At 40.6% G+C, this 14,787-nt stretch overlaps 1 pseudogene; it reads left to right on the top strand.

The window, feature by feature from the left end:
• The first annotated feature begins 13,794 nt into the window (after positions 1–13,794).
• Positions 13,795–14,557, top strand: LOC122794869 (annotated as a pseudogene).
• The last annotated feature ends 230 nt before the right edge of the window (positions 14,558–14,787 follow it).

Here is a 14,787-nt window from a genome sequence, read left to right as displayed (position 1 = left end):
TCTATCTTATCAGTGGGAGTGGTAAGCACTAGGTAGCCTATCTACCACAAGAGGAGTGGTTTCTGGCCCAGAAATTGTAGTTTATTGGCCATTTGGGTAGTTTTTCCATCTCTTTCAACTTTCTGGTTTAAAAGTCTGTGTTTGCGCTTGTTTCCTGCCCTTCCTGTAATTAATCTAGTCCAAATACAGATTTGCTGTATCCAGGACTGTTGATAAGCTTCTGAACCCCCCAAGCCCTTCTGTGTTGGAGGGAAGCCTTCTAGCTTATCAGTAGGAGTGGTAAGCACTAGGTAGCCTATCTACCACAAGAGGAGTAGTTTTGGCCCAGAAATTGTGGTTTATTGACCATTTGGGCAGTTTTTCCATCTCTTTCTACTCCGGTTTAAAAGCCTACATTTGTGCTTGTTTCCTGCCTTTCCTGTAACTAGTCTAGTCCACATACAGATTTGCTGTATCCAGGACTGTTGGTAAACTTCTGAGCCCTCCAGCCCTTCTGTGTTGGAGGGAAGCCTTCTAGCTTATCAGTGAGAGTGGTAAGCACTAGGTAGCCTATCTACCACAAGAGGAGTAGTTTCTGGCCCAGAAATTGTAGTTTATTGGCTGTTTGGGCAGTTTTTCCATCTCTTTCAACTTTCTGGTTTAAAAGTTCACATCTGCACTTGTTTCCCACCTTTCCTGTAACTAATCTGCTTCAGATACTGATTTGCTGTATCCGGGAATGTTTGTAAGCATCTGAGCAGTGCCAAAGTCTGCTGTTCAATGTTTCCCTTAGATCTGCTAGTTCTCTCCTCCCCTGCAGTTTTACTAGCTTATTAGTTTAGCACTTTACCAGATTTCCTGTAGCAATTATTGTATCACACAAAAGTGCTACCAGCACTAAATGTTCTACAAGGAAACAGCTCCAGTATTTATTAATGCCCACCCCTCCAGGTATGTCTAAAGGCCAGTTCCCTGTGCTTTCTCCTATTAACCTGGTGAACTTGGGCATCCTGAGGCAATGTAGCAACTGCCTCATGTACACAGACAACCCTCTCTGCTTACCGCCCAACACTAAGACTTGTGAGAGGTGCACTTATATATCCAAATTAGAAACACACTCTCCAGCCAAGACTGGAACAGCAGCTCAAGAGGAGAAGGTCAACATTTGCACCACAGCACATGGAACACATAACCCACCAGAACACACACCAGCACTGCCTTCACATAAAAACACAAACCACACCCCCCATCATGGAGGATCTCAATAAAAATCTACCCAAACAGCAGAGACCTCCAAGGCAGAGATGCACAAGACCACCACAAAACAACACTAATCACAAGACACATAACTCTCCTAAACAAAGTGCAACTCAACCAAATCCCCTAAGGCAAATCAACATGTCCAACATGCTAGTCATAGGTGACTTGATAGTGAGGCACACTGACGTCCCACTCACGAGGTTGAAAAAGGCAAAAGTAACAATCAGCTGCCTGTCAGGCACAAGGATCTGCCACATAATGCACCCACTCTGGTCCCTCAACTACAGGTACAAATATGACTCTGTCATTTTACATGTGGGTGTGAATGGCCTCAAACATACCTCCCTGGACTACATGAAAAGAGATTTGGAGGAGCTCTTGGATTAAGTAGCCCAGGAAGGTATGACACTAGCCTTGAGCAGCATCCTACCATCACCCAGAATGATACAACAGTACAAGCAGAAAATGATTGATTTCAACAATTGGCTAAGTTCCTGGTGTCATTCTAAGGGGATCCAGTATCTGTCTACCTGGGATGACATGATTGACAGACCTCAATGCTTTGCCAGAGATGGCCTGCATCTGTCACCCATGGGCTTCCAGATACTGGCCAAAGCTCTTGGCACCCCTATAGTGCCTTTTTTAGGCAGTGTTCCAAAGACCAAATTACCACCATAACATCTATAAACAAATGCAATCTGCGAGTCATGCTGCTCAATACTAGAAGTCTAAATCTCAAAATGCACTTGCTCGAAGCACTCCTTAAAAGGGAGAATATCGACATTTGTGCTGTAACAGAAACCTTGTACAAGGCAGCAGAAAGCACCCTTGCACTACCAGGCTATAAGTCATTCCACATCTTTTGGCCCCAGAACTTGGAACGAAGCTCCAAAGGCGGTGGTGTTCCATATTCATAAAGGATGTGCAAACCTCCAGACTGGTAGCCCAACATAACACATCTGAGATATTTCAGGTGCAGTTAACATTGGGTAAGACAGCGATTCAGGTCATATTCTGCTATAGGTCCCCAACCATGTCCAAAGACTCACACTCCACGTTCCTAAGCACCCTGGAGAATATTAGGGTTCAACCTAACACTCTCATACTGGGCAACTTCAACTACCCCTTCATTAACTGGGAAAACTACTCATGTACCAATAAACTTGCCCAATGCTTTCTGCAATTCATTAATTCCAATGCTCTGGACCAGCTCATTCTTACCCCTACTAAAGGGAGCAACATCCTTGACCTGGTCATTACTAACATGGGCGACCATTGCTCTACACCAATAGTAAACTCCTCCCTTGTTAGATCTGACAACAAGCTAATCACCTTGGAAATCTACATCCTCTCCCACACACACACACACACACACACACACACACACACACACACAGACACACACAAAGATAACCACCATGAAAAACTTCTCCAAAGCTAACTTTGGGCTTCTAAAAACAGAAGTGGCTAACTTCACGGCACCCATGCAAATGAAGAATAGTCGCATGACCACTGAATCATACACCAATGCACTGTACGAACACGTACACAAATGCATGGATCTCATCATACCCAATAGAACCAAGATGCTCTCATCAAAAAAAAAAAAAGGAAACCAATCTGGTGGTCCCCTGCTAGAAACAAACTCTACAACAGAAAGAAGAAAGTGATGCGGAATAAGGTGATGTCCCAAAACTGGAAAATATCCCTTACTAGCTTCAACAAAAGGTTGAGATTCTTCATCAAATCCTCTAAATCTAGCTATGAAAATAGAATTGCAGAAGATAGTAAAGACAACCACAAGGAGACAACCACAAGGCCTTCTATAGTTATGTAAAGAATCTCCATGGCAATACCCAGATTTGCTCTGAGCATCTGCGCAATGGTACCTCCTACACCGAGTCAATAGATATTGCCAATATACTGGCAGACCGATTCAGTGCTAACTTTACCCCCCCCCCCATAGGACCAATAACAATACCAGTAGATTGCCAGGCACCCAGTATTACTGCTGCACAAGTTAAAACAGCACTGTCCAAGGCCAAGAATACAGCTTCTATGGGACCTGACAATATCTCCGGCTGTCTTCTACATGAACTACAGAGTGAACTGGCACCTCACTTGTGTGCCCTGTTCAATCATGCCTCATCTCAGGCTTTGTCCCTACTGAATGGTGCACTGCTATAGTCATCCCACTCCACAAGTGAGGAGTGACTACAGACCCAGGGAATTATCTCCCCATTAGCCTGATGAGTCTGATATGCAAAGCTATGGAATGCATCATCATGGACCTAATAAACAATGATATAGGGAATCTCCAAACTCTGGATCCTACACAGTTTGGTTTTGTGAAGGGTAGACCATGCCTGCTCAACTTGGTTGACTTCTTTGAGTCAGTCATCAGAGCTGTGGATGAAGGCAAGGTGGTTCATACAGCCTACCTTGATCTGGCCGAGGCCTTTGATACCATTCCCCACTCAAGAATCATAGAAAAACTCACTAAGCTAGGCATCAAACCCTATATCACTAGGTAGGTTGCAAACTGGCTCACAGATAGAACCCATAGTGTGAAAGTAGCTGACTCAAGTCAGACTGCCAACCAGTCACGAATGGAGTCCCACAGGGTTCGGTCCTGGTTCCTCTCCTGTTTGGTATCTACTTCTCTGAAGTGCAGGCCAACATGAAGGGACTCTGGCTGACAAAGTTCACAGACTATTGCAAGGTGGGAGCTATTATTAATTCCCCAAGTGATGTTGACATCCTACAGAAAGGCCTCAATGACACCAACGACTGGTGTCCGAACCATGGCCTTAAGGTCAATGCCAAAAAATATGTCGTCATCCCCCTTGGGAAAAACCCAGTTCCCTACAATTACCACATTGATAGTAGTCCACTATTCTTACCGTGTGAGTTCTGTCTGTAAGCCAGTTGGCAACCCATCTCGTGACGTAGGGGTTTATGTTCAGGCTGGTGAGTTTTTCTGTAATACCCAAGTGGGAAATGGTGTCAAAAGCCTTGGCAAGGTCAAGGTAGGCTGTGTGAACCACCTTTCCCTAATCTATGGCCTTGGTGACTGTCTCGAAGAAGTCAACCAGGTTTAGTAGGCATGATCTGCCCTTAACAAAGCCAAACTGGGTCAGGTCAAGTGTTTGGAGGTTCCCAAATTCTTTGTTAATGAGTTCTATGATGATGCGCTACATAGCCTTGCAGACCAGGCTAGTCAGGATTATGGGGATAGAGTTACCAGGGTCAGTTGTGACCCCTCCTTTGTGGAGAGGAATAACTGTTGCTGTGCGCCATTCTATGGGAACATAGCCTGTGGAGAGGCTGAGGTTGAACAGCATGTTGGTTAGTCTGCTCTGTAGTTCGTGCAAGACGCAGCCTGGGACACCATCTGGTCCCATTGATGCTGTGTTTTTGGCTTTTGAAAGGGCTGTTTTCACCTGTGTGTCAGTGATTTTTGGGACACTACACTTTTCCGGTATTGTTGTGGGCCCTTTTAGAGGTGAGAAGGGGGTGAAGTTTGCCCTGACTCTATCTGCCAGGATGTTGGAAATATCAGTAGGTTCAGTATATTTTGTGCTATTTTGCACTAGTTCAGTGCATATATGTGAATTGCCACTTAGATTCTTAACATAGCTAAAGAAGGCTTTGTGGTTATCTTTTGAATCCTTGGCTATTTTTCTTTCAAAGTTAGCCTTGGATGATTTCATTAGGGACCTTAGTTTCTTAATGATACTGATCAGGGATGTCTTACCTTCTTGGGATTTGCTTGTTTCTGAACTAGTTTCCTCCTTCTATTGTATAGCCTGTTTATTGCAGGGGTCCACCAAACTGTTTTCCTTCTCTTACAGAAGTGACTCTTGGTTTTGCTAGGGATGGCATGATCCATGCATCCTTGTAGGTGCTCATGGAGTGCATTTGTAAAGGTTTCTGCATATTGGGCAGCATTATCCTTTAGCGTGGGGGCTGTGAAATTTACCACCTCTGTCTTAAGTAAGGTGAAGTTTGCTTTAGAAAAGGTTTTTACTGTGGTTTCCTTAGTTGGGGGTGGTGGTGGGGTGTGGACATCTAGAGTTATTAGTTTATGATCTGATCTAACCAGTGACGGGTTGACACCCGGTGTGGAACAGCTGTTGTCCATGTTGGTGATGACCAGGTCCAATATGTTTTCACTTCTGGTAGGGGAGTTTACCAGCTGATCCAGGGCATTTGAGTTGATGAATTCCAGGAAGCGCTGGGCCTGGCAGTTTGTACTCGAGTAGTTTTCCCAGTTAATGGTAGGGTAATTGAAATCACCCAATATCAGGGTGTTTGGTAGGACCTTCATGTTTTCCAGTGTCTCCAGAAATGTGGAGTGGTGGTCCTGGGTCATGGAGGGTGATCTGTAGCAGGCCACAATTTGCATTGCAGATTTGCCAGATGTTAGTTACACATGGATGATCTCAGAGGTCTCATGCTGCGCCACTAACCTGGAGGTGTAGGTATCCTTAATGAATATGGATACACCCCCTCCTTTTGTGTTTCGGTCCATGTTCTGTGGCCAAAATGTGTGGTATGAGTTGTAGCCCGGTAGTGCTGGGGTGCTCTCTGGAGCCTTGAACCAGGTTTCAGTTACTGCACAGATGTCGATGTTCTCCATACTGAAGAGTACTTTGAGCATGTGCATTTTGAGATTTAAACTCATGGCGTTGAGTAGCATAACCCTCAGCTTTTTGTTAATTGTGCTGTTTACGGAGGTGGCTTTGACTTTTGAGCCTTGCCTAAAAAAGGCACTATGGTGGCAGCAAGAACCTTGGCCAGTAGTCAAAAGCCTAGGGCTGACAGGTGCAAGCCGTCTCTTGCAAAGCAATGCGGCTTGTCGAACATGTTGTTCCAGGCTGACAGACACTGGATCCCCTTTGAATGACACCAGAAGCTTAGGCAATTGTTGAAATTGATCATTTTTTCTTTATACTGAGGTATCATTCTTGGTGAGGGCAGGATGCTACTCAGGGTCAGGGTCATACAAGCCTGGGCTACATGATCAGAGAGCTCTTCCATGTCTCTTTTCATGTAGTCCAGGAACGTATGTCTCAGGTCATTCACACCAACATGAACAATGACAAAGTCATATGTGTACTTGTTCTGGAGTGACCTGAGTGGTTGTGTTATGCAACAGATTCTGGCTCCTGACAGGCAGCTAACAATAACCTTCTGCTTGTCCAGCCTAGTGAGTGGGACGTCAGTGTGCCTGACTATAGAGTTACCTATTACTAGTGTGTTAGGTATGTTATTTCACCTTAATGGCTGTGATTGTGTGGCACACTGATTTTGTGTTTTATGTGTTGTCTGGTTTGTGATGGGAAGTGCAGGTTATTTAGGTGTCTGCTTTGGAGGTCTCTGATGCTTTTGCATGTTTTTATTTAGCTCCTCCGAGTAGTCGTCAGACTGATGGGGTGGTAGTTCTCAGGATCCAAGGTGGATCCCCCTTGTGGAGTGGGATAACTGTAGCTGTGCGCCACTCAGTGGGCATGAAGCCTGAGGTGATGGTATGATTAAACATGACACTTAGGTGAGGTGCCAGTTCATTGTGTAGTTCATGTAGTACACAGCCTGGGATGTCATCTGGTCCCATGGATGCTGTATTCTTAGCTTTGGAGAGTGTGTTTTTTACCTGTGTGGCCATTATTACCGGAATTTGGCAATCTTCCAGTATTGAGATGAGCCATTTAGGGGATGAGAAGGGGTGAAGTTGGCACTGAATCGATCTGCCAGTATATTGGCAATGTCTTTGGGATCAGTATATTTAATGACATTCTGTTGTAGCTCAGAGCAGATCTGAGCATTGCCATTTAGATTCTTGACATAGTTATAGAATGCCTTGTGTTTTTCTTTGGAATCTTTGGCAATTTTATTTTCGTAACTAGCTTTGGAGGATTTTATGAAGGATCTCAGCTTCTTACTGAGGCTGGTAAGGGAGTTTTTTGCATCCTGGGATTTTCCTTTTTTCTGCAACAGTTTCTTCCTTTTGTTGTAAAGTTTATTTATGGGAGGGGAATGCCAGATTGGCTTCCTTTTTTTGGAGGAGAGCATCTTGGTTCTATTTGGCATGGCACGATTCATGCATGAGTGGATGTGCTCGTACAGTGCCTTAGTGTAGGACTCAGCAGTCGAACTTTCAGTTCTTATCTACATGGGTGTCATGAAGTTTGTAACTTCTGACTTGAGTAGCATGAAGTTGGCTTTGGAGAAGTTTTTTATGGAGGTTTCCTTACTGGGGGGGGTGGAGGTGAGATGTGGATGTTAAGGGTGATTAGCTTATGGTCTGACCTGACCAACGAGGGGGTGACCATATGTGTGGAGCATAGATTTCCTATGTTGGTAATGACCTGTTTTAGGATATTGGAGCCCCTAGTGGGACTATAGATTAGTTGATCCAGGGCATTGGAATTTATGAATTCCAAGAACTGTTGGGCAAAGGTGTTGGTACACGAGTAGTTTTCCCATGACAGTGTGTGCCACTATGGTATGCAGCATCTCACTGAGATTTATAACTCTTTTTCACCATTCTATATGCAGGCCTGTGATGCTTGTACTTTTTACCAGTATATTTTTCTGTACTGTCCCAATGCGTGGGCCTCTCATATTCCTTACCTTCTGCTTACCTTTATTTCAACACTAATGCATATTTTGGGATATATGCTTGTATCATGCTGTCAAACTTAAAAACAACTTTATTTATTTATTTGTTTATTTATGTAATTAGTTAGTTAGTTAAGTGAGTATTTCCTCCACAGCCACATGACCGTTAGGCCCTCTCTTTGTCAATCAGTCCATTCATTCCAATCACAGGCTGACAAACAGGGGCCGCTATTCACACAGCCACCAGGGCTTTGCTAACATTTTCTAGTTAAATGATTTATCTGTTTATTTATTTATTTGATTCTTTATTTACTTATTTATTCATTTTTTTGCATTTTTAACTTGGAAAGTCCAACAGTTAGTTGCAATTGCATACATTTGTTGAGACAGAGTACATACAATGCTGAGACACAGTGCATAAATTACTTGTTGTGTAATGATAATAGTAGTATTACTATGAAATTACGCAGGTTTTTTTTTTTTTGTTATACCATACATAGATTTTTGTTATAGCATTATTAGAACTTACAATATCATTGCTGTGATGTGCTATCTAATAAAAAGTCATTAATTTGGATGAAGCATTGGAAAAATAAGTTCATAGGAGATGAAGAGAATAAAGATGTGATATATGGAGAATTACTTTGGAGTTTGTGATGGCAAATTAGAAAAGAAGATAGAAGTTAATGAAGGTTATCACAAAATATTTATAGTGGGAGGGTTGGGTTAAGAAAGAAAGAGTGAGTAGCTACTATAGGAGAGGAATTGAATATGTATTGAGAAGAGAGGAGAGGAGAATAAAGAGAAGAGAAGAGAAGAGAAGAGAAGAGAAGAGAAGAGAAGAGAAGAGGAGAGAAGGGAAGAGAGGAGACGAGAAGAGAGGAGACGAGAAGAGAAGAGAAGAGAAGAGAAGAGAAGAGAAGAGGAGAGAAGAGAAGAGAAGAGAAGAGAAGAGAAGAGTGTCCTTTAATGTTGTGTTTAAAATTACAAAGAGATGGGATGAATTTAAATTGAATAAGAAGGGTGTTCCAGGTTTTTGCAAAATAGCTAAAACAGAGTGAATCTCCTGCAATGTTTTAAGACTGAGTGGTATTAAGGAGAGATTTATTGCTATATCTTAAGGCTCTTGATGCGGAGTAGTACTGAAGTCTGTTTTTAAGGTCTGGACAGTTCTCAGGTTGATAGAGTAGAGTATGGGCTATGATTAACTGTAAGTAAATTAGTTGGTTTGGTATTTTTAGCCATTTCATATTTTCAGGTCTAGACAGTGATGAGAGTATGAAGGGAGATTAGAGACAACTTTTGCCATTTTATGTAGTGTGTTTAACTTAGTTTTTAAGTTAGCATTTTGGTTAGTTAAATGGGGGTGGATAAAGCAAAATGGTTGTAAGTGGGTAGTTGCTATGTTTTCTGTTGTTTTATTATTTGGATGTTTGGATCTGTATAAAGTTGAAAGTTTTTTTTTTGTTTTTTATCACATATGTGACATGATGGCCAAACTTTAGGGTTCATCTATAATGACCCTAAAAATTTAGTTTGGAATACCAGTTCTTGTTCAGTGTTGTTATCTGAGGAGATAAAAAAGGACTGTTTATGTTTATGTTCCATTGTATTTTTAGTGATAAAAGTATAACTTATTTTATTAGGGTTTAGAAGGAATTCTGAATCAGATAGCCATGGTTCGGTAGAAGAGAAGACATCTATCTTGAGTGATTTTTTTTTGTAGCAGGGGGATGGTAGGGTTTGAGCAGATGAGAGTTGAGTCATCTGCATAATGAATGATAGAGGTATTTCAGATGTAGTGTGTAGAGAGTTAGTCTATATGTTGAAGAGTAGTGGACAAAGGATGGAACCGTGTGATATTCCAATAGTGACAGAGACAAGGAGGAATAGGTCTTTTGTTACTTAACTGCCTGAAGTCTACCAGAAAGGTTATTCTGGAACCATGATAGCACAAGCTGAGAGAGTTTTAAGGAGGCAAGTACTGATAAAAGCTTTTTATGTGGAACAGCTTTGAATGCTTTAGATAAGTCAAGAAAGACAGAGAAGACAACGTTGCCTTAGTTCCTCTACTGTTTACTTGATTTGTAAAGCTAAGCAAAGCAGTAGTGGAACCATTTTGTGTCTTAGTGACTAGATTATTACAACTGAGATACTTCATAAGTTGTGAGTCAATATACCTTTCCAGGATCTTATCCAGAGCACAGAGTATTGCTGTAGGCTAATAGTTACAAAACTCTAGGAATGTACCTCCTTTGTGAAGGAGAATGATGTATGACATTTTTCAAAGAGAAAGTAGTTAGCTTTTAGCTATGCAGCAGTTTACAAGCAAGGTTAAATGATATGATATGATATGATATGATATGATATGATGGGATCTGTATGGATCCCTGAATGGCAACATCACCGAAACAGATTCGGCCGGGCATACTAGAGCGAAAGTGCTTTTCACCAAATAAGCACTTTTGAGTAAGTATGCCTGTTGCAGAGATCACACTACAGTGGGGATAAGGGAAAATTCCCTTTTCCCCACTGTAGTGTGACCTCGGAGTGAGAATATTAAAGTAGGAGTGGTGTGGGGGGTGCAGCCCCCCTGCAAAAATGTAAATGTAATTTTTAACACACTTTAATGAAAGCGCTTTGTCAGTGAAAGTGCTTTTGTTAAAGTGTGTTCGGTGATTATGGGTTTGGACTATTGAACTTTCGTTCAATAGTCCTAGATCCAATATGATATGATATGATATGATATGATATGATATGATATGATATGATATGATATGGACTCTGCTGTTAGGCTAAGATATTCTGCTTGAAGGCTATCAGCCCCTATGGTAGAAGGTTGAGGTTTTAAGAGTATTTTTTTATTGTGGAGATGGCAATGGGTTGGAAGGAGAAAGTGTCCATATAGTTTTCTGGAGTACTAGGGAGAGAGAGAGTGGTGAGGTTGTTTTTCAGTTTATTATGTACAGATTGGATAAAGTGTGCACTAAATTGATTAGCTATAAACTCTGGGGTGTTGGCAGTGGAGTGGTAGTCTGTCCTGGTTTTAGTAGGTCATTTATAGATTTCCAAAGGAGTTTAGAGTTACTTGATGTCTTTTGTGGAGACAGAATTAGTAGGTTTGCTTATCATATTTTATTTTGGATTCAGTAAGATATTTTAGTTGCCTATATTTTATCTGGATGATTGTGTCTTTCTTTTCAACCATGACTTCCAAGCACTATCTCCTTGTAGTATAAGATGTTTTGTTTCTTTTTTGAGCCTTGGAACAGGGTTATTGTTTGTTCTTTTTAGGAGCTAGTCTATTCAGTATTGTTAGAAAAGTTGAGTTAAAGAAGGTTATTGCATTATTAAGTGGAAGGTTTCATTAAATATATTTTCGCTGAAGGATTTTAAGTTGCCGACTGCATTGTATGAATTTGTTTTGGCGGAGCTATTGTATTGTCTTAGAAAGCAGACAAGGGGTCACTTATAGTATCTGGTAGACCGCCAGATGTAGTCATGTTACTTGGTTTGCTAGTTAATGTCAAGTGTTGAATAGATTCTGTGCCGGTTTTTATCAGCCCTTGCTGGTGTGTTAATTATTTGGATGAAGTTGTAGAGGTTTATGGAGTTTGATGCTACTTTAGAGTTACATGTGTACCAGTTGATATGAATATCTCCTAAGATTATTGTTTCTTGCGGAATGTTGGTATTAAACCAGCTCAACATATCTTCAAGTGTTTCTGTTATTGCCTGTTGGAACATAGAGGGCCACTATGAATATGTTTCTTTTGTTTGTTTATTTTAAGTTGTATTATAAGCAGTTAAGCCTTAGCTCTACACCAGTGCTCAGGTAAGGGGTAGAAGGGGGTAAATAATGGACTGACCACATTGTTTGCCTCTGGCTTCCATAAGGGATGTTGCCAACAAGTAGTCCTGCTCCCTTTACTTAAACATGGGAAGTAGTTACCTATCTGAACTAGAGAACCTGCACTTCCTTAAGTGCTCCATGAGAACCTAGTACCTTTCTTTCATTCCTTTTTTTCCTTCTGTGGCTCTTCCAGTGTTGGGGCTGCTACTTAAACCCTGGACATCAGGGTTACAGCCTGTTTTATTTTGTGACAGTATGGGTTTGTTGTACCTGTGCAGTTCTTGATTGCAGGAGAGTTTTATGAAACCTTTTAAATGTTGTACATGTATCTTTGCATTTCTCCTTACATAAATGATGTAGTTCCAAGTGACTGTGATGTATCATTATATTCTTCTCATCTAACCTGTTTTTCTCTGCAGGTTTCCTTTAGAGGGTTAGGGGAATTCTGCTATAATAGTCATAATCTGTCTTATACATTGTTACATTATATTTCTGTAGTTGTGGATTTGTAGGTACTATTACAAGATATTTGATTATTTCCTTGTCAACAGTGAGACACGTGCTTACTTCACAGGACAGTTTGCCTGTGTAACACATTGGTTCTTCCTGTGTCACTTGATGTCATCCTGGCCTCCAATAAGTCTTTGTTGGCTGTTTCTATTAAATAGCTTCTCTGTCACTTTCTTATAATTGTCTGTGCCACTGTGGTATGCACACTTGTTCTCTCCACATACCTTGACAAATCATGCAAAACACATTTCTTGCTTCTGATTTTCTTTCACGTAAATTCATATTTGGCAATCAGTCTATGGACTCATGCATGTCTAAGCAATAATCATACAGTGACCTTGCGTCTGTGAGTTGAACACCTTAGCCAATATTCTAAGGGAGATTTTACTGAATCCATGTAAAACCTGATAGTCACAGAGCCAGGCCTTGATCAAAATTATTTTGAGGCAAGGGAAGAATCCTACATAGGTGGATATAACAGAGAGATTTCTGTATTAAAATCACAACCAATTATTTACAGCACTACTGGCTATGAGACCAGAGAGTATTCTCCCCAGTCTTGCACATAATAAACAGATCAGTTGTGTTATAGAAAGAATGACTTTTGACAATTTGACTAAAGGCATCCTTGATTATGTAACATGCATCTAAATCTAACACACCTTTGCCTGTTCCTAATATGGATGCACAAAAAGCATTTGAGCTAATGAGCTAGAATTTTTTTTTTATCTATATTGCTGAAACAAATGTGATTCCCACATCAGTTTCTGTCAGTGAAAACAACAGCTAGGTTAAAGGTGGACTGGAGTTTATTCAAATTCACTGAGCATACTATGTGGATCCAGAGAGAACTGCCTGATTTCCACATTTCTGTTTGTATTCTGTTTAAAACAATTAGTAACATGGCTGAGTGAAAGCACTTTTAATGGATATACAAGAGAAAATAATGGTATAGAAAGCTTTATTATATGCCAATGATCTATTAATATGCTCTTCAAACACTAAGGAGAACACATAGACAGTGATCTCAGGAGCTAAAGTAATCTGGAAAATCTCTTGGTAAGAAATAAACACTTGTAGAATTGAGACTTCCTAATTTCTGTTCTTGGATGGCAGATAACTTGAAAAAAATATCTGCTGTTAAGAGCTGACAATCAATCTGGAGGTTAAATTACCAATAGATTAAACATATGGGATCATTCTAAAGAAATACATACACCACTTTAGAAAATGGAAGTGGATATGTATGGATATAATGCAGAGAAAACATGTATTTCAATGGTTTGTTTTGCGAATGGTCTTGTACGCTGCTTAAGGGTTACTTGCCTTCACTGTAACTTTTATTCAAGAAGCCTGCTACAGAATTTTCTAGCAAGGAAAGGAGCCTAAGCTTGGTTGGGGAGATTTTAACAAGATTATTTTCAATATGATTCGCTGTGAAGATGCTCAAACAGCTGGTAATAAAAATGAGCTTGAGTGGAGTGCTAGAAGAGGAAAAGCACATTCGGTCCTGAGAATGATGATATTTCAATCAAGGGAATGATATGTATTTCAGATAAGAGCACAAACTTAAATCAGCTCAAAATGACAAAGCCCGGCATTTTATGCCATTTACCCAGGCTGAAGAAAAGACTGCTACCTACTGTTTGACACACAATGATTGGAATCTAGAGGTGGCAAAAGACAACTATTTTCAGGATGCAGATCTGTATCACAAAGAATCAGTGACAAATTCAGCAGACAGAATGAAGTTAGAGCAGCTCTACAACCAGTACAGAGGCAGACAAGATGAGAATAAAATTGGCATAGATGGGATTCAACAATTCTGTGACGACTTGAACCTTGCCTTTGCTAGTGTCAATGAGTTAGTAATAACATGGAACTTCAGGGCAGCCACTCAGTGTGAGTTTAATAAAAAAGAGTTCATAGATAGCATGACAGACCTTGGCTGTGACAGTATCGACAAATTAAAAACCATCATTCCTAGGTTAGAACAAGAGTTAAAAGAGCCAGCAAAATTCAAAGACTTTTATCAGTTTACTTTTAACTTTGCTAAAAATTTAGGACAAGGAGGTCTAGATTTAGAAATGGCAGTTGTATACCGGAATTTAGTCTTATCAGGAAGGTTTACATTTTTAGATCTCTGGAATAATTTTTTTATTGGAGCATCACAAACAATCATAGAATCTTCTTTTGGATTTAAGAGTCATGATTGCAGATGACATGTCAAACTACGATGAAGAAGGTGCATGGTCTGTCCATATATATCATTTTGTGGAGTCTGCACGACCGCTAATCACAGGAAGAAAGCTCAAACTGTATAATCATTAAGAAATTATTATAGATATAAATATCACACTTTGTACTGCAGCAGACAGTGGAGACATTTTGAGCAATAACTGTGCAATGTGCTACTGGTTCAAACGGTAATGGTGAGTTACCACCGAAGGACCAAAGTTGTTCCCATTTTTTTTGCTTGAAGGAAGATAACTATCAAAAAGATGCTTTGGGAAGAAAATCAGAAGATGCTCGCACTTATAGGATACCTGCTTTGGAAGCTT

Source organism: Protopterus annectens, chromosome 2.part1 (assembly GCF_019279795.1).
Source record: "Protopterus annectens isolate FY-2018-M chromosome 2.part1, PAN1.0, whole genome shotgun sequence".
Lineage (NCBI taxonomy): Eukaryota > Metazoa > Chordata > Ceratodontiformes > Protopteridae > Protopterus > Protopterus annectens.
The sequence above is the reverse complement of the archived record's forward strand: the minus strand, read 5'-3'. Positions and strand labels throughout refer to the sequence as shown.